Source organism: Acanthopagrus latus, chromosome 11 (genome assembly GCF_904848185.1).
Source record: "Acanthopagrus latus isolate v.2019 chromosome 11, fAcaLat1.1, whole genome shotgun sequence".
Taxonomy (NCBI): domain Eukaryota; kingdom Metazoa; phylum Chordata; class Actinopteri; order Spariformes; family Sparidae; genus Acanthopagrus; species Acanthopagrus latus.
This window is the reverse complement of record NC_051049.1, coordinates 6480528-6503569: the sequence shown is the minus strand read 5'-3', so window position 1 is coordinate 6503569 and position 23042 is coordinate 6480528. Positions and strand designations below refer to the sequence as shown.

Below are 23042 nucleotides of genomic sequence, written 5' to 3'. Positions count from 1 at the left end.
ATTTGTCATTTGTTTTTCTTTCAACCAACGAATAGTTTGGTAGGCTGATCTATTCAGCTCTAGTCTCAATGTCTTGGAGGCCCTCGGACAAAAGTAGATGCACTTATATTGTCTATGTCTCCTCCAGTTAATTACAGAGTTTATATGGCTGTCAGTCATCCATTATCACAGTTTTAAGAGGTACAGTAGTCCGTGGGTCATATTTCATGGACAGACAGATATATGTTTCTGTTGCATTTATATTAATATACATTGAGAAAATGACCTTTAAGAGTGTCCGGTTTTAGCAAAAGGGTGTGGAGCACATTGCAAAGAAACTAGGACAAAACTGTAATGCAATACATCCAGAGATGAGTTTAAACACTGAATTTTACAGTGGATAAACACTCAATAGGATCCACACAGCAGACGTTAGCAATCATATCGAGCTGGAAGGTCAGTCAAAATTACAGCTGTCCGTTAAAAAACACTCATTTTGAAATTAAGGTGGGTGTAATTGTACCCAGATTGCCCTAGCTGCTACTTTAGAGAACCTGCCTTTAGTTTAGTCTATAAGGTTGACTCTCTTGCACAAGTTGCAGGAGAGTCCATGAGGGGAGAGGAGAGAAGGAAACTCCGGCCAGGATCCGCGTGAGATCCGGACCGGAGCAGGAAAATCCTCAGAGCTGTGTGTTGCCAGGCAAGTTGAGCTAAAGCTGCCTGCTTGTATTTATACTGCCTGAGAGAGCAGCAGATAATTCTGTAACTGTGGATAGACTGAAACATGAACTCTGAATCTGGTCTGTGCATGTGAGAGAGAGGCTGAGAAATATGAGAAAAATGTGCTGATTCACATTGTTTTTATCTTTCATAGTATGCGTAACCGTGTGTGTGTGTGTGTGTGTGTGTGTGTGTGTGTCTCTCCTTCAGTATATGCAGACAGATGGACACAAGGTTTAGGAGTGAGAGTGTTCATGTGATGTGCCACTGTAGAGGCTGTTTGCTTAACAAATTACATCCCTAAATGGGGAAGGGCAGTGAAAGGAGAAGACAATGAAATCATCTTGCTTGGTTGGCTTCAGTATTGAGGTCGGCTCCTCGCCCCCCCTCCGCCCCCCTGCTCCCCCACACACACACACACCCCACAGCAGAGGGACGGGGAGCGCTGAACACACACACACACACACACACAGTAACAACGCAGAGCAACGCCATTGGCTAGCAGACCACGCACTTCTGGCCAATAGCAGAGATGATACTGTATTTGTACCCCAGAGAGCATGATAACCCATACACACTGTGATTTATTTGAAATTGTGTGCAGCAGGAGAGTCATGTTTGAGTGCACACCGTGCACGTGAGGAGCTGCAGTCACGTCTTTGTTCTGCTGATTTTAAATGTAATCAGTGTGGTCTTGTTGAAATAACAAAACAAACACTATTTCTGGGGGAGTTTCCTCGTCAGTAAAATGGACTTCCAAGTGCAGGAAACGTTATCTGTTGCAGGCAATCAATCAGCTGATAATGAACTGCCGGCTTGTTATTGATAACCTGCTGACATTTCACAGTGAAATCAAAAGAGCAAAGTGTCATCAGGATGTTTAAACTCTGCCGCACATCCGGGCTGATGTCATGTGAGTTTTTACTCCAGCTCTTGGTTACATAACGTGAGCGTGTCAGGCAGGGCAGGGCCCGCAGTGACTTCATAGGCTCTTGGCAGAGCGTGTCCGCTTCTGAGGTGCTTTTTCTGCAAAGTTAAATGTCTGTTTGAAACACGAGAGCCCTTGAGAAATGGCCAGCATGGGCTTGTTCGGAAAATATGCCCTAATTGATGAACATAACCCCTAATCCGTTTCTTTAGTAACCTCATAGTGTATTCTCGTAATCCTTCACGACCCAGAAATAGAGCGAGGTGCAGCGCTTAAAGAACAGAGCAGAGTTCAGTTTAGCCTGAGGGTAATTTGAACGTGCGTGCCGTGTCCGTGTGGGGTTCACATGAAAATGATTAAATGCTGGTCAAGCTCATGTTCCGCCCTCCCTGGATGCAGCCAAATATGATTTTGATCAGGTGAAAGATGTTAAATCAGATGTGTTCAGTGTTCACCGACAACTGTAATGTGGAAAGTTAAAAGTAAAAGTTGATAAAGGTGGTGTTTTTTCTAATTACTTAACTACTTACTAAATGTTTGTAAAGTAAACATGCACGTACAGACACAATATTTCAGGATGGAGCTTACAGTCCTGCATGTTTACTAAACTGCCGGCATAGTTTTTGTTGACATATTCTGCACTCCTCTATGCTGGCACTGACAAAACAATATTTTACCACCCAGATGGCTTGTTAGCCTTTTGGCATAGCAACATAGGTTTGAGAGGGTGTCTTTCATATGATATTCTTCAGTATGTGAACACACAGGTGCACCCAGACACCTGAAACACTCACAGAATAAAAAAGATCCTTCGGGTATTAATTCCCAAAACTATAGTGGACTTTCAAAAGTTCCCTGGAAATAACAGGATTGTTATTTCCCATCATCTTGCTGCTCCCCTATATGAAAGTAATGGTGGATTGCATCATAACTGTGCATATACAGCTGCCCTCAGGCCAGCATATTAAGTTTCCTCCCCACCCATTATAGAGTCGGGCCATAAGGACCAATTTTCATGGACCTTGTTCGCTGCTTTGTGCAGCTCTTTCAGACCCTCCTATGCTCAGCAAACAAAGGAGTACTTACCATGAAGCAGCTTGTACTTAAGTGAGGGAAATATTAAAGGAAGTTACCACTTTGGATGTTTCCAGACCTTTAACAACTATTTTCCTATGTGGGTTGTCACCAGGCCTCAAACTGCTCTAATCTGTGATTCTTCAGTGTTGGATGGAAATATGTCATGTATTTCTGCGAGTTTAAATGATCGGAAACTCACTGTGTGAATATTTGAATGCAGCTATTCTGGGGATTTTAGTGTTGATTATCAATGGTACGATTTTAAGTGGATAGTGAGACTACGCAGATAAAATGATGCTGGGTTGTGCTGACATGTGGATTTGTTTTGAAAGTGCATGATGCAACAGGATGCAGTGATTGTGTGACTGTTGTTGTTTCCTGGCCGCAGCACTGTCCCAGTGTTGTCACTGTTCCAGTAACAACTGGAATAGTCTGTGATCAGAGGGATCAATGGGGAGAGGTCAGATCTTTGTTTCCTTGGCCGGACGTGGACCAGCGTGAATAAAACAGAAACCATCTGGGAAAAGGCTAACATCAACACAGCTCAACCTGAACCACAAACCACTTGGAGGGTAAACTTTGCTCATCCTTGCCTCAGAGGGAGACCATTTGCTGCCTTGCGGCCTCTGTTGTTTATAAAACTGCCCATCTCCGACGGCTTTCAGGGCCGAACATCTTGAACGCTGTTGAAAGCGAATAGCTCAGCGTTGTGACATTACTTCTACAGCCTTGCGGCCTCCTCTCGGTGAGGGTTTGCCCTTTGGCTGGGCTCGTACTGCAGAAACCTGTGGTTAGGCTGCTGCTGAGCGGTGCTGGCTCTGCCCAGTTGGCGTTAAATCCTGAGCCGAGGAATTCATTATAACGCAGTGTGTGTTTTACGAGAATTCAGCCTGTTTGTCAACAAAATGCTGTGTGGTTGAGAAATGCAAATTTACAGTGGCCTAAGTGGCAGTTTACACGTTTGGGTTAATGTGCGAACGGGTACACAGAGCCGCCACACATCGAGCTTTGAAGAGCCAGAGAGGTCAGACAAGTGTGGGGACTTTCTCTGAGAGCAAAGATAATGCAGAGCAGAGCTTAAGAAGTTGGGGAAAGTAATGAAGAAATTCCACTCTCCCTGCTGATCCCTCCAGTCCTCTGCCTTTTGTAGATGCCCCCCTCCCCCTTTTACTGGCCCCCTGTGCCTAGTTTATCCTAATGCCCGTGTTATGGGAAGGGACAGGCGGGACTGCTGGGAGCGTCCTCCAAGCCAGAGCTCATGTGAAGGCGTGCTCTGAGTGGACTCGAGCGTTTGCTATATAAGGTAATAAAGCCGCAGATCACAGATAGAGAGGGAGCAACTGATCGGCAGATGAAAGAAAAATGAAACATAAACATGAGATCTGACGCCAATCTTTGATGTGAGCATCCACGAGTGCTCCTCCTGCCCCCTGCCTTTGCACGCTGCGTGAGGGATCATGGATCGGCTGACCTCTGGAGAGGGATTACTATAAAACTCTTTCTCACTAAGAGCAGTGTCTATTTTTCATACCTCCTCCTTACACACAGCGAGTTCACACACAAAGAAACACACTGTCTCTCCTCTTCATTGGTCTCTTTGAAATCTGGCTGTCCAATGAAATTCGGCTGAAAATGAGTCAACTCTCAGATAACAACAGTCATCTCCATGGTGACCGGATCACAAGCATCGCTTTCCTTTCATGTTCACACTGTAATGCCAGACAGTGTCAAATATTTAACAAGTATTTCTTCATTTCTCTCTCGTGAAGCAGAGATAAACAGAGACAAGTCTCAAGTTGGCTTGAAATGATCATATCTCATTTTGTTTGTTGTACCATAGCGACTCAACTGTCTTGGTTCAGGCCCGTAAACAACAGAACAGTTGGAGGCCAGCAGGTGAACTTATATGAGCATTTGGCTGCTAAAGTGTTTCGTCAGAGGTTGGTGGAGACCAAAAGCAGAGCTAAAAGAGAGGCAGTTTAGGATTTAGATTAGTGCAAGTGGCCACAAATACAAATTCAATGTATAATATTCAGTGTTTATATTGCTGTGTGTCTGCTTGGTGTGTAAATAGGGAACCTTTCGCCAACATGTCAGTCATGTCAAATTTTTATGATGGTAATATAGCCACAGGAACTCTCCCCAGGTCTGAGTTAAATTCCAGGAATATTACTTTAAGTCCTTGTGAGTGAGTTGTAGTACTTTTCAAAAGTTCCAGAACCTGGGTACCTGCAGCATTTTATTTCAGTCACCAGTTTTTTAAAAATCTGCAGCAGCAAACCAGTTTGTTGTCTGTTCATTGTGTGTCGACACATCACATCTACGTGCGGTCACAGAAGAGACCACATGACAGATGGATTGACAACGTTTTTGTTGTATAGTTGAGTGCGAAAATGCCAGATAAAAGCAGCTGTCACTTTTTCATACATCAGCGGACTAATTTGCCTAATCTTTGCGAGCCTTTAGACGGCTAGATATCTGTGGGCTGAAGGAACCTTTCCTTGAAAAGTAGTTCTTGAAACTAAAAGTTTGGGGTACTTTGGGTGGAAAAGTGACTTAAAGGTTGGTCTGCTTCCCTGAACGGGCCAATAAAATCAGTCAGTGCTTCTTAAAATCAGCTAATGCCTAAACTTGAATACCACTTAAACTACAATCATGGTGTTTATATGACGGTAATGGTGCATAAAGAGGACTGAGTCTGTTAGTGGATGAGAGAGGACTTTCCACTGCAGCTGATGGATTTAGTAACTGATGCTGCCTGTCATGAAGCCTGCGTGGTGTAAAGTGTGATCAGTGCACGCTAAAGGAAATGTTCTTCTTCTCGGTGGGGAAGGCAGACGTGTCCATCAGACATACATTTGACTAGATGGAGCTTAACAAGTCACAACTGTAAACAAAAGGTGCAAGAACATGTAACTCGAAATGAAACACAACCCCTATGGGAATAAGCACCTCTGGAAACTCTATCTACTCCCTCTGGAGAGCACAATGCAGCTGCTCACGCAGGTTCACTGCATCTTGACTCTCAGGCTTCTGGGTGACTTCTGATATTTAGGCATACAGGACGGCCAGCATGCCTGGGGGTATGTTACAAGTATACCCAGTTGTTTACGGGGAGAATCAGTTTCACTATATGACAGACTGAACTGACAGCATCACTCTCAGACACCAGAGGCCTGAATGGATCTAAAGTCGCTGCCTCAGCAGCTTCGTGGAAATGTCTCCAGCTGAGGCATGTAATCGTAGTAGTGTGAGGAGCTCAGTAACTCAGTTAGTGTTTCCTTTCTGATATGATTTGTACGTTTGATGGCAGTCAACTTTCTACACCCTCCTCTGTATCATGTGAGAAGTGTTTGCCACAGCATGCAGCTGGCAGAGTGCCCTTCACATGTTCCCCGAGGGCAGATATTGATTTTAGTTTCCGTGTAAGTTTACCACCAGCCATTAATCAATGTGACCCAAGTGGTATCCATGTTATTCGTAAACAAACAGTAGTCCAGGCGCTCCTTCTGGCGGTATCTTGCCTAATATTTGGCACATGTTCCCCTGAGTACCTTGGGAAGTGGAATCAAGTGACTCATCATTGTAAATACAGTTTTCATTCAGAATAATTGCTGTTTTATTGTTTGTTTTCAAAACATCATTAAAAAAATGACTCATACAATTTATTTGATTTGATTTGAAGTTTGATTTGTTGCTGTTTGACAGATAAGTCTGCTGATAGCCTTTTTTTTCCTGTGGCTTAGGCAGTTGTTTGGCCGTTGGGGTCCACAAAGAATTTCACTTGAATGTGGTAATTTGTCTTGAGAGGTCAGGTGTGTTTGGGAAGTTTAAATTGATTATCTGTTAATGCCAGCTGGCGACAGGTGGGGGTGTGGCAGTAGGAGGGGCCTATAACAGACAGGCACATTGCTTTTAAACAGATTCACGTAATATGATCAAAGCAGCAGTCAGTCAGCTGTTTGTGGGTTGTGTGTGTGCGTGACTGAATGTATGGTGGCTATTGCAGGTTTGTGCTTGTTTATTTAATGTCAGGGAATCTCATGAAAACTAAAAGCAACAATGAATTATCCTAATAATCCTAATATGGACACATTTTTTGCAGTGATCCCTTCAATACGGTTATCAAACACTTTACACAAAATATGTAATAGAGGCAGGATATTTTAGAGTGTAACAATTAAATTTATGGCCTAAAATGATTGTTGATAACTTACCTGGTTACACCAATGTCCTCAGCATCTTAAACAGAAGGTATGGCCCTGAAATACTTACTAAACTCAATACAAAATTATAACAGATTGTATTAGATTGGTAGAACAATCTGAACATGTGTATTTTATCCTCCATAGCGTCTGAGTCATATTTGTGTTATCAGTGGTTCTGGTATGCTGTAATGCAGGAGGTCAGGTTGAGGCTCACCTCCACACACACACACACACACACACACACACACACACACACACACACACACACTGTCTGACACACCCTCCCCAGACCTCTATATTCTGCAGGAGCTGTTTGTGCAGCTGTAGAGGGATCCTCCTCTTCTTTCAGCGGAGGAGAAGGGGAAGTTAAATTCCTTCGCTTCACCTAAACCTCTCCGGGGTTCAGGGCATCGATAGCTACATCGCACAGCAAACAGATGTTGTATTTTTCAGCCCTGATTGGCTCGTTGGGGGTTGGGACCTCGGGAGCGATGCAGAGCAGATTTAAGGGCTTGTGTGTTTTTATTACTTGGCTGCAGCTCCCACAGGTGCTTTAGGGGAATGAGCCAAACTTGCTTGTTATGATTATGGCAGCACTCTTCCTGAAAATGAGCCTGTTTTTTTCTTTTTCTTTTTTTTTTTCCCCCTCGCTTTTGTTTTGGTTGTGTTTTTGGTCAAGATGAGACCCTGTGTAAAATTGCAGGAAATATACTGTGTTTCCACAGCGAGCCCTGAGAGACTCCAGCATCAGTGATAACAGCTCAGCATTACTCAGGGTCATTTATTATCTTTTACCACACACCCCTGCTTCACAGCTTGCTTTTAGTTTGAATTTCTGTGTCGTTGCTGGAAAATGTAACTGTTCAGCTCCGCGTTCATGCTGACTTTGCAGCGCTTGTGAGAGGAGGATGTGAGCTGTTTTGAAAGTGAAGTTTGAAATTTGTTCTCAGTGTGATTTGGGGGATTTGTGAAGGCGGGTTTAGCCTCAGTCTGACTCGTCCTGTGGTCTGCAGTTCCTGACTGCAATCTGTTGAGGAAAGCCATCTGGTGGAACTGGGACACCATTAGAAACAGCTTGACTGGATGAAGATAACTTTTCCCCTTCACCACTTCTGCTGTGTGCCGGTGGTCTCATGTGTGCAACCACCCAAACTGACAGGAGAGAACACACCCAAAACTCTGAGCAGGGAAGGAAAACGGTCTTCAGTCCGCCTCTTATGTCTAGAGAAGATACATTCATGAATTAAAAACGTGGCGGTTTACTGTCAGCCTTTTTAAGCCTGGTGTACGATGGTTGTACCAGCAGCAGCATGGTAAATGACTTCAGAGTAGTATCCCCCTAAGGGCCAGATGACTGATGTGTGTATTCATGTATTTAATTTCCTCGGGTGACGTTTGTCAGGTGAGAAGCAGCTTGTGGGTTTTATAAAGTGCTTTTTAATTATGTTGGTCTGCTGCTTAGTGTTTGCTTTGGTAAGCGGTCTGTTGTCTTATGTCACTCAAATTGACTTTTACACCGATCCGTTGGTGTTTTCATTCACATCAATCTCACATGTTTATTTCTGACACTGCTGTATCTTTACAGTACAGCAGTTGTCCAGCTGCTTGAGCTAAAGATTATTTTCGCATTTGATTAAAAGAAAATGTCGAGAAGAAAAATTGAGAAATGCTTATCTCAATTTCCCAGAGCCCTAAGTGACATCTTAAAAATGTTTTTTTTTTTAGCGCGACCGACAGTCTAAAAACCAAAGTCTCATCGTTTACGATTATAAATGACAAAGACAAGCTGCAAATCCTTGCATTTAAGAAGCTCCAACCAGACATTTTTGCTTGAAAAATGGCTTAAACTATTAATTTTCTCATAGTTTGCAACTTGTCACAGCAGGTCTGTCAAGATTTGGATAATGCCACATGTTGAAACAGTAGTTTAGAGGGTTTTCTTTGTTTTGGGGTTTTGTGCACTTCCTAGATAAGAAACAGGGGTCCTGAGACTGAAGCATTACTTCCAAAGCAAGAGGCACATCATTCACAAACTATTAATTTGTGGGGATACAGCTGTTCAGATCCCTGCTCATGAGCAGCTAATATCTTCACTGTGCGGAAGCCGTCTTGGATGAGAGCTTAATATTTCCTGCTCTCAGCTGGATTTGGGGAAGTTTAATTTCCCGATAGTCTTACTGATACACAACCAAAGAATATTTCCACAAAGCCACAGATATGATAAAACGTTATGTTGTAACTTTACAAAACTGCACAGATGCTCCGGTCAGGTTACATGATATGACATTCTATGTGTTAATGTCACTAAGTTATGTAGCCTGTAACACATACAAAATGTTAATTGCAAACATTTCATCCTTGTGACTTGGCTGTGATACAGCACTCATATCGGGCTGCCTGGGGAGTAGAGTACTTGCTCGTTGAGGTCAGTGCACTCTGAGTTATTTGGAGAGGAATTATAGTTTTTCTCCATAACTCTCTTTTACATGCTGGAGATGAGATGTCTTCCTGTGTCATCAGAGGGAACATTTGCCTACTGTCACGTGGGCTCCGACTTGCGTAAAACTGTCACCACATACCCAACCGAGGATGCCATGTCGTTGGCTGCACCCACTAATTTTACATCGTGACACAACAACAGGACCCATCATTACCAAAATGCTGCTACTGCAATTTAGTGGTGAGTGCAGCTGAGCCTCGAGTCGGGACGTAACAGACACAGCTCCTCAGAAAAGAGAGAGAGAAAAAAAGAGGACGAAATACCAAATCTAGAGGGCAGAGCTGCTCTTTATTTACAGTTTCATAAGCCACTAAGAATATTTGCTCTTTCAGCCTGACAACGTCTGTCCCTCACAGCATTTTTTAACCAGCAACCACCATGATTTCAATGCTTATTGGCATCCAGTCCTCGGGCCGGCCATTCATGAAGCACTTTACATGAGAGAGCCCTCCAGGAGCCAGGCCTGCATTCTTCCCCTAACCTTTACCCAGAACCATTCCTTTATTCATCTCAGTGTACTCCCTCAGGATGGAGCCGCATTCACAGCGAGGCTGCGGACACGTGAGCTGTGCCCCGTCAGAGTCTGGCATCTGTAGAGTCGTGTCAAAGCGAAACACTCCAGGGAACGCGTGTAGAGAGATAAGCGTGAGGTGAAGATGTTTGGTTCCTGTTCGGGACAGTCTCACAACATATGGTGGGAGATAAGATTTTCTCTCAGGAGCAGTAATGTAATGAAAAACAACCCTGCTACTTTCCAGCTAGTGTACTCTCCAGAGACTCGGCCGCGCTGAGAAAAAAAAAAGCACAGTATTAAATTATAACAAGATGTTTTTCTGATATCCAGCTGCAATTAACTAGCTAATGTGTTTTTCTTTCTTTTTCATGTCTCCCCGACTTCCTGCTGAATTCTGCTCATGATCAATAGGTAAGTACAACTTATATTTGCGACACATCTGGAACCAATCTGTGTCTGTAAAACTAACTAGATAAATTATTTATTTTATTTTTTTTTAACATTTAGTTAGTTTTTCACAGTGTTGTTCAGACACACACACATCTGCAGAGGGCTCATGGGTCTCTGCGGGGCTACACTTGAGTTTTCTTTCCACAGCTGAGGTGTGGTGAGCTGTGAGAGAGCGCGCCCTCTCTTTATCACATGTCTCCGTATGGACATATGTGCCCATCTCCATGGAGACCCCCATTTTAAAATAATACCCACAATGGCGTCCTTTTTGTCATCTGCTGGCATGAGTTGTTACAAGGAGTCAGCGTGACGCTAGACAGCCCAGCTGTGATTCGCTCAGCTTATTCGCCCCGGCTTATTGATGCTTTCTACACCGCTGTGCTAACGAGAAAACACACACCTCTCTGTTTCAGTTCACACGCGCACACACACACTGGCAGTTTAACAGCAGGTCACCACTTTAGCAGAATCATCTCCAACAGTGTGTGTTTGTGTAGTCGTATTGCAGCGTTGTGCTGACTCAGAGGGGCTAACAATAGAAAGGTACATGTGGTCCTGGGAGGAAGGAGTTTGATTCTGAGCAGGTCTCCTGGTTTTGTTTTCGGCCCAGCGGTGACGTATGTGCTCCTCATCGACCTTTTCATCCACCCTGCAACACCAATTTGAATGCAGTTTTCTTTTGGTGATATGTTTTTTATGTTTTTCACCTCATGGACAGTTTGTGTTTGGGGGATATTTGGGTGTGGCGGAACTGGAACGGCCTGATCCTCTCCATTGTTCCCACTGAAAAGGCTGCTGGGTTAGCTCCCTGCATATCCATCCTTCCTGCCAGCTATCAGTTTGTGTTGAACCAGCCAGGCCTTCAGTTTACTGAATCCCATCAGGCATGTGTGTGAGGGATGGCCAAGGCTCAACTCAGCTCAGCCTAATGCCACTCCTTCCTAATGGCTTTCCCACAGACACACACCGGTCACTGGCCTACGAAGCCGACCTCAGTCTGACCATATAATGTCAGTAAAAGAGGGGTTTCCATTGCAGTCGTCCGACGCTCATTTTATCCTCGTTTTCTCGTTCCAAACCACACCTTCCCCCGTGTCTGCGTGCTGGGTTTCCTTTTTCCCCTCGTTGTGTTTCTCTCCCATCACAGTCTGTCTGTTCTGCTTATTGTGCTCCATGTGAGCGCTGAGTGATGCCAGTAAACTGGTGAAACCAGAGTCTGAGGCTCACACAGCCCAGTGTTTACACAGGAAATCGTGTGGAGAAAACCTTGTGTGATTAAGCTGCTCAGACTCTTATATAACAGTCTGCTTATTCTCGCGTACCTTGAGCCAGGTTACAAAGCCACTGTCCAAATGTGAGAGGTTTGCTCCTGCACAAACACCTGCACAGAATCACATTTACACACATGTATATGTATGTTTCCTTAACCTCTGTGGCTCCGTGTGTGACCCCAGACTGGAGTGCCATGCAGACTTTTACCCTCTGACCCCACAGCCTGCCACGTGCCGAATAACAAGTTGATGAATGAGCGGCTGCACAAAACCAGCACGTGCTTCTGTTGTTGAGGTTTTGTTTACGAGGCCGATGATGGTAAACACTGAGCACTGCTGTAAATGACGTCTGACAGTGTCTTTGTATAGACAGGCATTCCAGTGATGCCTTTGTCCTCACCTCACCCCTGTGCGGTCAACGCTGAGACAACTTTACTTCTGTTTCTGTCATTTTCTGTTCTCACTTTAGGCCAGCAGTCGAGTATTCGATGCAGTTATTGAATTGCCGTAACGCTCCGTGCCTGAGATGGAGAGCACCTCTGAGAATATCTGCATAAATTATTGAAATGCTGTGAACTTTTTTATCATGCGTACTAAGACAACGGCCTATTTAATTAATGAGGCAGATGTTTAACCTGTCATCTACTCCATTGAAGTTGATGAGAGAGATTTCTATATTCAGCTCAGCAGGTGATTGATTGGTCTTTTACCCTGAAGACCTTGTGACATGCCACAGTGGAAAAACGCACAGGTGGTAATTAAATAATTCTGTTTAACTGTTCTAGTTTAATGTTCCTGGTGCTTTTCATTCTGCCTCACTGTCACAGTAGCGCTCTATACATAGAGATTGTACAAGACAGCCACAAAGAAGACCATCCTTTACACCACCTTTGTTTATTTACACCGAACGAAACAAAAGCCTCAGAGTGTGATCATGGATCGCATGCCACCAGTCTCCCAAATGTGCTGTTCTTCCTCTTTGTGTTTGCTGCTAACTGCTGCGAGATACTTCTCTGCAGCTAAATCTCCGGCTTGTGGGTCACACACATAACACATTATAGGTGTTGTCGCTCTCCCGTCCTGTACTGCCGGCTTGCCAACTCACTATTTTTTTACGTAGACGTTGGGCTGCACCCTGTTCTGTCTTCATACCTTTTATACTGAACGTCGGGACGGAAGGAGAGGCGCCTGTTACAGTTTCCTCAGACAGTTGAATAGAGCAGAATCATCATTGATGTCATTAGTGACATCTGTGCTGATCGTGTTTTAGGTCGTTTGCCGTGAAAAATTGCTAATTGATCGGTCACATTTTATGTTCGTTGTGCGGTAACTCAGCAGCACGTCACAGTGTCACGTTACGAAGTTGACCTCCTCCTTTACTGTTCATGCAGCACCATGTGATCTGTGTGGTGTTACTAATGTTGTTTCCCAGGGAGGAAATGTAAGTTTTCACACAAACTTTTACACTATTTCTCACCATGTCTTGTGTCGCCATGATGTTGTCAGGCACATGGCATTGTTTTGACATTACGTAACATCTGCAGTTCAGAGCAATCATGATGCAGGCTTCATTATAGGAGTGACATTCTGGAACACAAAGCTCAGCGAAGCATGTTGGTTTGGCAGAGAAACACACTGATGAAAGATTAATCTGCTTTGCTGTTCAATTCTTGTTTGTCTTGGCTTTGATCTCATGGAAAGGTAAATTCAGTCCCGAGCCGCTCATCCTGTCTGGCCACAGAGAAAACACTTTTGTTTCACCTTTTCAAACGCAGCCATATTCCCGTAAGCACTCTGGCTCATGTTGACAGATCTGACCATGCAGACGCTGCTCACATTACTCCTTCCCTTGTTCTGACTCCAACGTTTTTCATTATCCTCCACCTCGTGGTTAACACTACCCTTACTTCCAGTAAAGCCGGGATCTCTTTCTCTTTTTTACACTCCTAACAACGGTCCCCGCCTCTCCCGCGGTGCCTGCGAGACGGGAGCGCAGACTGAACAAAAGCAGGGGGTCAGAGGGCACACATTTTCATTTGTGAGACTAATAGCCAGGTGTACCTGGAGGGAAGGGGAACCCGGAGAGGTTTTTCAGCAGGGACCAGCCCAGACACACCCCTTCCTCCTGTGCTGAGGCTGGGCCCGAGTGTGTGAGCACTTCAAAGGTCTAGCGAAAGCAGGGACCCGGGCCAAGCTCAGCGGGAGAGCCATTACAGCCCAATAGGAGTCAGCTGTGGCCTCAAAGACCGTTAAATGATGTGATATGAGAGGGTGTGCTGCAGCCCCCCAGAGGCATGTATAGTGAAGCAGGAGGACAAGAGCTGTAAAATGAACTCCGTGCTGATTTGAGGGCTGAAGGAATTTTAAGTGTACTTAGGAGGTTAGGCTGTTTCTCTCTCTTTTTATAACAGTTTTTTGTTCTTTTTTTTTCTATTCGTACTGCATTTACAACCCTAAAGAGCTGCTTTCCTGGTCAGTATTAATGTCAAGGAGGAATTTCCCTTCATAGTACATTTTCCTGGGGAAGTAAGTGCCAAAAAATGAGCCTTGCTTTTTTTTTTCTTTCTCTCACTATCAGCAGCTGTTATCGCCAAAATGAGTATGAAAATCAAGAGGGTTCATTTTATCATTGAGCAGCTTAAACCCAAATGCATTAACTGTGATAGAGTGAATGAGTGGCCAATGTGCTGCTGATTTACTCGAGTGTTTACCGATGTGAGCCGACCTCCCAGCCTGTGTGCAGACCTAATAATGAGGTGTTTAGAGGTCAAGAGGTAAAAGGTTGCTGAATGCAGACTCTGACCCCCGCTGACCTCGCTCAGTGCACACGTTAAAGGACAGAAAAATGAAATGACCGCCTCTCTTTAGCCGGGAGTCGCTCTCATTCACAGTTCGTTTTTTTTGTGTCATGTGGTGGCTTTGCTTTTCATTGCTCAGCGTGTGAGTCAAAGAGCAGGAGGTCAGGTCGTATTGAGTGGACAGGGCAGTGAACATTCACAGTACAGACAGGCAGGCAGGTCTTAGAGAAGTGAGCTGGTTACTGAGGCTGTTCAGTTTTTAATCAGGTCAGATCTGCTTACAGTAAATTAATGATTTCACCATTGTTTTCACGCTTGCTGATTGGTGTAACCCAAGGTTTGATTACAATAAATGGGGAATTACAGTGGAAACTCCCACTTGTCTTGTTTGTTTGGTGTGACTTACGATTAATTGCATTGCATAACTGCAGGAATGAACTTTTCACTCTGTGCTTGGAGCTGATTCTGACCGCTGCAGCTCAGAGGAAACATCCTGCGGTGGATCATTCTGCCGCGCTCAGTTGATTGATAGATTCCTTATTTGATTGTAACAGATTAATCGTGATTGCTTTTTACAGTCTTTCATTTTGATGATTCTGTGTGTAAGTTGAATCATTGAAATAGTAGTTGGTAGGTTTTCCCCTTTATTTTGGACATTTTGGACTTTAGACATTAAGAAATATACGGAGAAAATTGACAAAAACTGCATTCATTGGTGGCTTGAATGAAAATGTTACAGAAAAGGATGTTTGAGATTCAGAACAGAGTACTACAGAGTACACTTGGCTCTTGGTAAACAGATTATAAACACAATTTTACAACCAGATCACCGTCTCTGTGCTGGTGCTAATATATAGTTTCATGTTACAGCAGTAATAATAGATGTGTGGTCATTTGAGGCAATAAATCAAGCTGTAAACACAAGAGTGACATGTTGCACCCTTATAAAGTCGATATCGCGAATGTTTTAGCCAACGTGTGTATTTAAACATCCAGCAGTCGTGTGTGATCCTCAGCGGGCTGCTGTTCACAGATACAAAACACGGGCTCATCTACATTTTAATCTTCGGTGTGCTTTTCCCTCATTTCTCGAGCTGGCTGTCAGAACTGCTACTCTCCATATCAGTTTTTCTAGGCAAGTCATGATAAACCGTATTACCAGGGGACACTGTGTAAAGTTTACCTTTCCGTTCAGGTCTGCCTGCTTTTCACTATCAGAGCTTGAAGTGCTTCGTTAGTGTGACACAGTGAGAGCAGCCAACCCAACTCCCTGTCCACTGACATGTGAATAAGAGGAGAATCAGCAGCAGAGGAGGAGCTCATGCACCCGTAGATTCATGTCTCCAAATCTGCTTTCACTTTTTGTTCCTCCGGATCCCACTCTGTCCCCGGTCCTATTTATCATACGTACAAACTCAGAAACATGACCAAATTAAATGTTACTGTCACATAAATGTGTTACAGCACTCTTAACAAAATTGCCTGCTTGTTACTGTGCTATAAAACACAACAGACACTCGTCACACAGCCTACGTCTTTGCTAAAACCTCCAGAATCCCCCCTCTCTCTCTCTTTCTCTCTTTCTCTCTCAAGTCAGAGTGAGAGATCGTCTCGCTGGCATCGTGCCTAACCTGCAATATGTACCACTCTGGAGGGTTCAAAATGGAAAGTATTTCAAAGTCACCGCAGCCTGCTGTTGGACTTTGTAGTGGTAATACGAAGCAGCTGAGAAAACAGGCCCCAGTCGTACACACAGCTCCTCCACTGCAGCTTTGGTCGAACTTCAGCAGGATTTCAGTATCAGGAAACGTCCCATGTGCGTGTTTTCAGATATTATCCCGAATAATTCTTAGTCAGAGTTGTTTAAGCACCGAGCATGTGTTTAGAGAAAGGATAAACAGAAATCTTATAGCTCTTTTGGGGGAGTGTGTGACAGAGGGAAGCTTTGAGGTTCAACTTCTTAGTGATGTGGGTTTGGGTTTTTTTTTTCCCGCTGTTGAAATGAATTCTAGTCTGTCCACGTCATTTGTGTTGGTACATTACTGTGCAAGAGTTCAGATGTTGTACTGAATATCTGTAGTGAAATAAGTAGCTTATCTATCGTTGGGTATGCCATCGGCAGAACGTCTTGTCTTTACTGAGAGGAAATGCATTTTTTTCAGTCTTCCATAATGGAAACTGTGATATCTGATGGGATTTCCCCACTCATTCCTCATTTCCACCCTCGCTGTACCTCCCGGCTCACAGACAATTTGGCGGTCCAGGCTCGGATCCAAAACCTTAGGGTAAAGCAACGTCTCCTGAAGCACAAGTATGATTTAATTTCACCACCAGACGAGTTTTTCGTGTGTGGGCTTGCGGCCGTGCCAGCGCGTGCTGACATCGTGACCTCATGTCAGGAAATACGACCAGACTTTTGGGCACTGCAATTAAAACAAAAGCAACTTCTCACACCTGCATTACCTTTCCTGCTGCGGTGATGTCATCCTCTCACAAAGGTTTGATTAAAGAATGAATGAAACTGTCACGCAGTTTACGAGACTATAAATAGATTAGGTTGTCATAATGGGGGCTATTCCTCATTTCTCAACCCGGTATTTAAACGACTGGTGTTGAGGGACAGTAAAGCGCTTCAGGAAGTCGACCGGTGGCTTGATTACAGCTTTTCCGCCCTTTGCCGTGGTACCTGCAGGCAGCTGAGAGCAGCACCCGGCTGCAACAATGGCTCATTTAGCCTCCCCCCCCCTCCGTAAGGCCTCCTGGTTCCCAGCATCACATTCCAAGCTGAGGTCACAGGGCCCACCTGCTGCCCCACATCAAAGCAGCTCCAGGTGAGGCGAGGGAAGGTGTGGTGGCAGAAACGTGCAGAGATAGAGAAGGAAGGAGTTCTAGTTTGTTGCATTCAAATTATATCTGTAATCGTCCTTTTGTGAGCCAAATAAGTGCAGCAATCATTGAGGAAACTAATATTTGGTCCAGTGGTCGATTTAAAAATGTGATAAATATGGATGGATTTTAATCATCATGTGCAACTTGAGGTCACTCTTTCAGTCGAGTACGAGCTTTTGACTGAAAATTAATCAGCAACAATTTTGGCAACGGCTTCCTTCTTTAAAGGGGCGTGCCACCAACTTTACACATGCATTTCAGTTTACAGATTTTATGTGATCAGTGTTGTGATTTGGACATTTATAACAATGACTCTGAGTTACAAACTTGGGCACTGAATTTGATAAACGTGGGCAGGGAGGGTTAAATACGAAGATGCTGCTTGACATTGTGGGAAATGTTGTATCCCATCACTTTTGCAGGCTGTTGTCTAAATGCCACGGTAGTTTTGAGTTTAATTGCACTGTGCAGTTTCTGTTATTCTATCCTATTTGTATTTTATATACTTTCTGATGATGTAATTTTTTAAAGGTCCAGTGTCTGGAGCATTGTGGCGTCTCTTGGTGTGGCTGCAGATTGCAACCAACTGAACTCTGTCCCAAACTCACCTTGGCGTCCTCAGTAAAGGATTAACTTGTCTTATCTCATCCAGACTGACAGAAATACAACTTTTACATGTATCAGTAAGGCACCATGTTATGATTCTGTCAGATATAAACAGTAATTTGCATTGTTTATCTGCAAAAACAGCTACCACCCTGACACTCACCCCCTCTAATCAATGCTATAATTATAATTTCAACAACTTAGCTCCCAAAACAAAGTTGTTGCAGTTGTTCCACTCAGGTTTACCTTCAGCAGTGCATCTCAGCAGGTCTCCAGGTTTTAGTCTTGTCCCTTCTCCTCAATGTAAACAGTCTTGTGCCCCACCTGCTGCAGCGGGTCACCAGCAGCGACATCAGCATCAGCTGGGAGGACGTGCTGTGTGCTCAGAGCGGATTAACGGGGGAGACGGGTATTATTCTTTGCCTGCTGGCTCCGGGACTCTGCTCTTTGTTTTTTACTAATCAGACCTCGGAGGGGACTTTCTCCAGCAGCTGACGGCCGACACGCAGGGCAGCAGCAGCGTCGGCTTTCTTCACAGACAGCAAACAGACTTCTGTTTTGAGCTCTTTGAGATTTGTGGCAACAGGAAAGATTCAGATAATTCTCTCAGCTATTTGATGAGTATCTGTTGACGTGTCGTTTCTCGCCCGATTCAGGTGAGCAGCTTTATATATTCATTTGTTCCATTACGCTGCCGTGTATCCAGAAATGCATCTGGATTCATGTGAAATTCTGCTTTTAGATTTAGTCGGTTTTGTGTTTTCTTCACTCGCTCTGTGATATGTTTTGTTATTCAGCACAACACTGGATTATGATTCACAGTATGTCAGAGATTTATCCACAAACTAAACAACAGTTGCACACCAGAACATGATGTTTGACTTATGGAGTCAAATATCCACCATCCTGTGCATCATTTTGCATTCCTCTGCACCCTCCACGATCCTCCATTGTGGGCTGAGTGGTCAGTGTTGTTTCAGCGGTTTGGATTAGCACTCTTCCTGTCCTCCAGCGCACCATAAAGAGATTAGTGGTCGCCCAAGTCATGGCCTGGCTGGACCATCTGTACCCGGCACTGGTTGTGTGAGGAAGGGGACACCGGGGGGGGAGGAGTGTGAGCAGATGTTGCGGTGGAGCTGTAGGTCAGTGTGACAGTAGAGTCGAGGGACGTCACTGTGAAGACATGAGGCACACAGGGGTTGTGTTGAGGTGACTGAGGGAGAGACTCTCTCTGATTTAATGTCTCACTGACGCTTGGAGTTCAAACCACACAGCTGTGTCTGTCATGGCTCTAGGATGCTGCATTGCACTCACATCCCAAGGTACTGTATAATTTACTGGAGCTTTAATTGAGCTGCATGTCCCGCCGGCTTCTCTCTGCTCTGCATGCACGGGTTTGCGACCTCGACCACGGCGGTCAGGCGAACGTGTCCGCGCTTTGTTTGAGCGTTGTCACAAGATGTAAGAGTTGACGACGTGAAAGTGCTCCTCTTCTCCGCTTCTGTAGGAGGCATCAGGGTTGTTTTGCTTGGTTAGCTTAACCTGTGTTTACAGAGTGTGAATACAGTTCAACTGTGGGGAAACTCCACATGCTGGGACGGACACCCAGTAGTTGCTGCATTGTTTGTTTAGTAGAAAAGTTCTGCACAGGCTTAAAAAGGCTGTTTCTTCTGGATGTCTTGCGCAAAAATTCATAGTTAATTTCTTGAATAAGACCCCTTTCACACCGGACTGCAAAACCTCCAAACTCACACTAACATCTGGCTTTTGTCTTCAGTGGGAAATTGCACAATGGTCCCTGCAGTAGTTGAGGGTAAATGTTGGCAGTGATGGAAACCTGACACAAGGGTGGACACGCTGATTTTTGCCCATTTTCATGGAATGTTTTGACTTTAAAGTTAAGGAAGTTGGTGTGTAAATACCTGGCAGTGTGAAAGGACTCTATCACCTACTCTCAGCAGGTTTACCTTCAGTAACAACAAATCTGCATATACGCACTAATTTCAATGTAAATGTGCTTTAAGTCTTAAATTTACAACACAAACTTGCATCAAGTACACACAGCTGACTGAGCTCGGTCCGCCCTACCTGTCTGCATGTTCTACAAAGTTCAGAAAAAGTGTTTCTTATCTGCGCGTGACCTAATGTCGGACATCTGCGGCTGTGTTTTCCCAGGCCGCCGGCAAATTGTAGGTGTGTGAGAGTGTGAGTGTGGGTGTGAGGGGGTTTGGCTTGGCTCCTGTCTGGGCCGATGCGGAGTAAATTACAAGGCAGAGGCAGTCTGACGATGGAGGCTTTCATCCCCCCTCTTCTCCCGGCCCGCAGGCCTGCTGGCAGGGCTGATAGCGGTGAGGTTATTGAGGGGATGATCCTCCTGCAGATGAAGTGGAGGAGGAGAGGAGATTGATGAGGCTGTGTCGGGGTTTAGATAATGTAGTGTTTGATTTCCACCCGACTCAAAAAGGCCACAGGACGACTCTTTAGCCAGGAAGAACGAGAAATGTGTGTGGAGTGGAAATCGGGTGTCACGCTGTCAAAGAGTTTTAGCTAAATGTCTTGTTTTTCTTCTCTCCTGCGGCCATGTGGCTCATTTGGCTCATTACTGCCATGTTGACGATCACTCAGCCTGGATGTGAGACAAAAGAGAAAGCTGGCGTGAGGTCAGCGAGATGACTGAAGGCTGATGTGTTTTCTTTGGCCTCATTTGGGGTAACAGCTGACCACGGCGCTCCCGTTTAAGGGTTTCTCCGTGTGCGCCCCTCTCTCCATTAAAACCTCTTAAAAAAATGACAATGTGAAGTAAGTACTGATGTGTTTTAAAGCCTGGGGTGAGACAAAAAACGGGGGATGGTTAAATGGAGAGCATGGAGAGTGTGTCCTAGTTGTTGTTATTGTTGTCAAATGGGTTTGTAGTTAGCTGGAGACGCCGAGGGTGTCACAGCGGAGCCAACAGTTCACATCACAGCAGGGGGGCTGGAGAGGTGACAGTGTCAGGGGGCTCATATCTGCCAACACATTACTGGTTAATCACTTATCTCACCACAACTCAAAGCGGCAGTGCGTCACAATTTGCCGTGCTATTTACAAGTTTGAAATACTGCGGCCTTGTGTTGCACAATGAATGGCCACAGACATATTGCAAACATGATGAAGAGTGACGAATCAAAAGAAAACACTGGAATTAATTAAATCAGCGACGGATGCTTCCAGACAGGAGATGAATAGTTGGAGGTGTGTAAAAGATGTGAATCATACATCTTAGCCTTTAGCCGACAACAGATCTCCACCCAAAACAAGAGACAGAAATGGGCTGTCAGAGAATATCCTCAGGAAAACAGGAGCTTGTCGACCGTGAGAATCGAGTCCTAGGAGAATAGTCAGTATCACAATATTAAAGAAATATTTTTTGCATTTTTTTTAGAAATGCACTTATTCGCTTTCTAGAAGAAATTTGGATGATCATGAACCAGGGGGAGTCTGGCTCCGACCAACGTTTATCTAAAGCCCACTGAAGGGTAATTTTTCGATCCTGCTCTCATGATTTGAATAAAATGAAATAAAATGCAGTAACAACACGTTTTTGAGGTGTTGGCAGCCATATTTCTGAACCTCCGTGCTCCCAGGCTTTACGCTCCATCTCCTGGTTCAAGCGGCGTACTAATCTCCCAGTCATCATAGTGAGCGTAATCTTTCCATGTCAAATAAAATCAAATAAGCCCATCTCCTAACATGTTGAGCTATTTCTTTAATAAGAAAGTCATTATCTGCTTTTGATGGTTAGCCTAGCTCTGCATGAAGACTGGAAGCAGAGTAAACAGCTCGTCTGGCTCTGACAACACGAGAGTTGTATCAGTCATCTCACTGAGCTGAACTCCCAGACAGAAAGCAAAAAAAGTTTCCCAACTTGCCCTTTAAGTTTTTGCTAACTCAGCTATGATTACAGCCAGACCGATAAATATGTTCATCAATACGATCTGCTGATACTGGATATATCAGTTTTGGTGTATGTTGCGGTCAATATGTGCTGATGTTAAAACGATGTGCAGAAAAAGATGCTTGCGGTAATTCATATTTATAAATTCCCAGTGAAGTTTATTGTTTTGGTCAACTAATGTCAAATAATAAATCAGCACATTTGAATGATCATTGCAAAAAAAAAAAGAAATATTGGAATTAATTTATGTTCTAATATCAGTAACGGTTCCAAAAGTTCAGCATCGATCAGGCTTTAATTATGTTAGTTTTAATTACAACTTACGTGAAATCTGTCCTTAAAAGTAAAGTAACATGTGGCTTCTTGAAACACATTTTCTTTAAAAAGCAGCAGGAAAAGCGGCGCGACTCCACGTACGTGACTCGACTCTCTGATGAGTTCAGCATCCACAGCTGAGCAGGAGACACAACGCAGAGCTTGTTTTCAGGTCAACAGGGTCAGCGCAGAGGGCTTTCACATCACTCCGGGGTGTTTTATGGAGAACGTCAAGATAAACACTCTCCTCCTGGGCACTGCAGGCATGGCACCACGTCTCTGACAGGACCCGTCAGAGTATTCACAGTCGTCACGCTGCTCGTTGATTCTGACCTCTGGTAGCAGTCAAACTACGTCTTTTTTTTTTTTTTTTAGCGAAGCAGACTAAAATTAGCTTCTGGCTGATGTGCAAAGCAAACTTGGCAGCGTGCGTAACCAAAGCTGCCTTCGAACAGACATGGAGGTCAGACAGAGTGTGTTTCAGTAAAAAGCTGCCAGGTCAAGGACGGGCCCAGAAATGTCCACCAGGTAGGGGAAGACTGACAGAAGTGTTTGTCTGCTAAAGTCAAGGCTTACTGTGATAATCCTCCAGGTTTTGCCTTATAGACATGTAAAATGTTATCTCACATGTCTACATGTTTACTGTCTGACTGCACTGAGTATCAGTGCAATAGATTATGCGTGTTTGTGTAAAAGAGAGACAAAGGAATAGTTTTTTATTTGTTTCGTTGTGTGGGAGGGGGAGGTGATTCATCTGTCGACTGGGACGTGATAATTGATCGATCTCTTCCTGTCCTTTTTCTTATTTGTCGCACATACATACATATTCCTGTACAACACACCTCTTCTTGTC

The 23042-nt window shown here is 44.4% G+C and overlaps 1 protein-coding gene across 1 annotated transcript in view; it reads left to right on the top strand.

The window, feature by feature from the left end:
- The window catches only part of nhsa (Nance-Horan syndrome a (congenital cataracts and dental anomalies)), a 60072-nt gene that overhangs the window by 22932 nt on the left and 14098 nt on the right, over positions 1-23042 (top strand). The window lies entirely within an intron of this gene.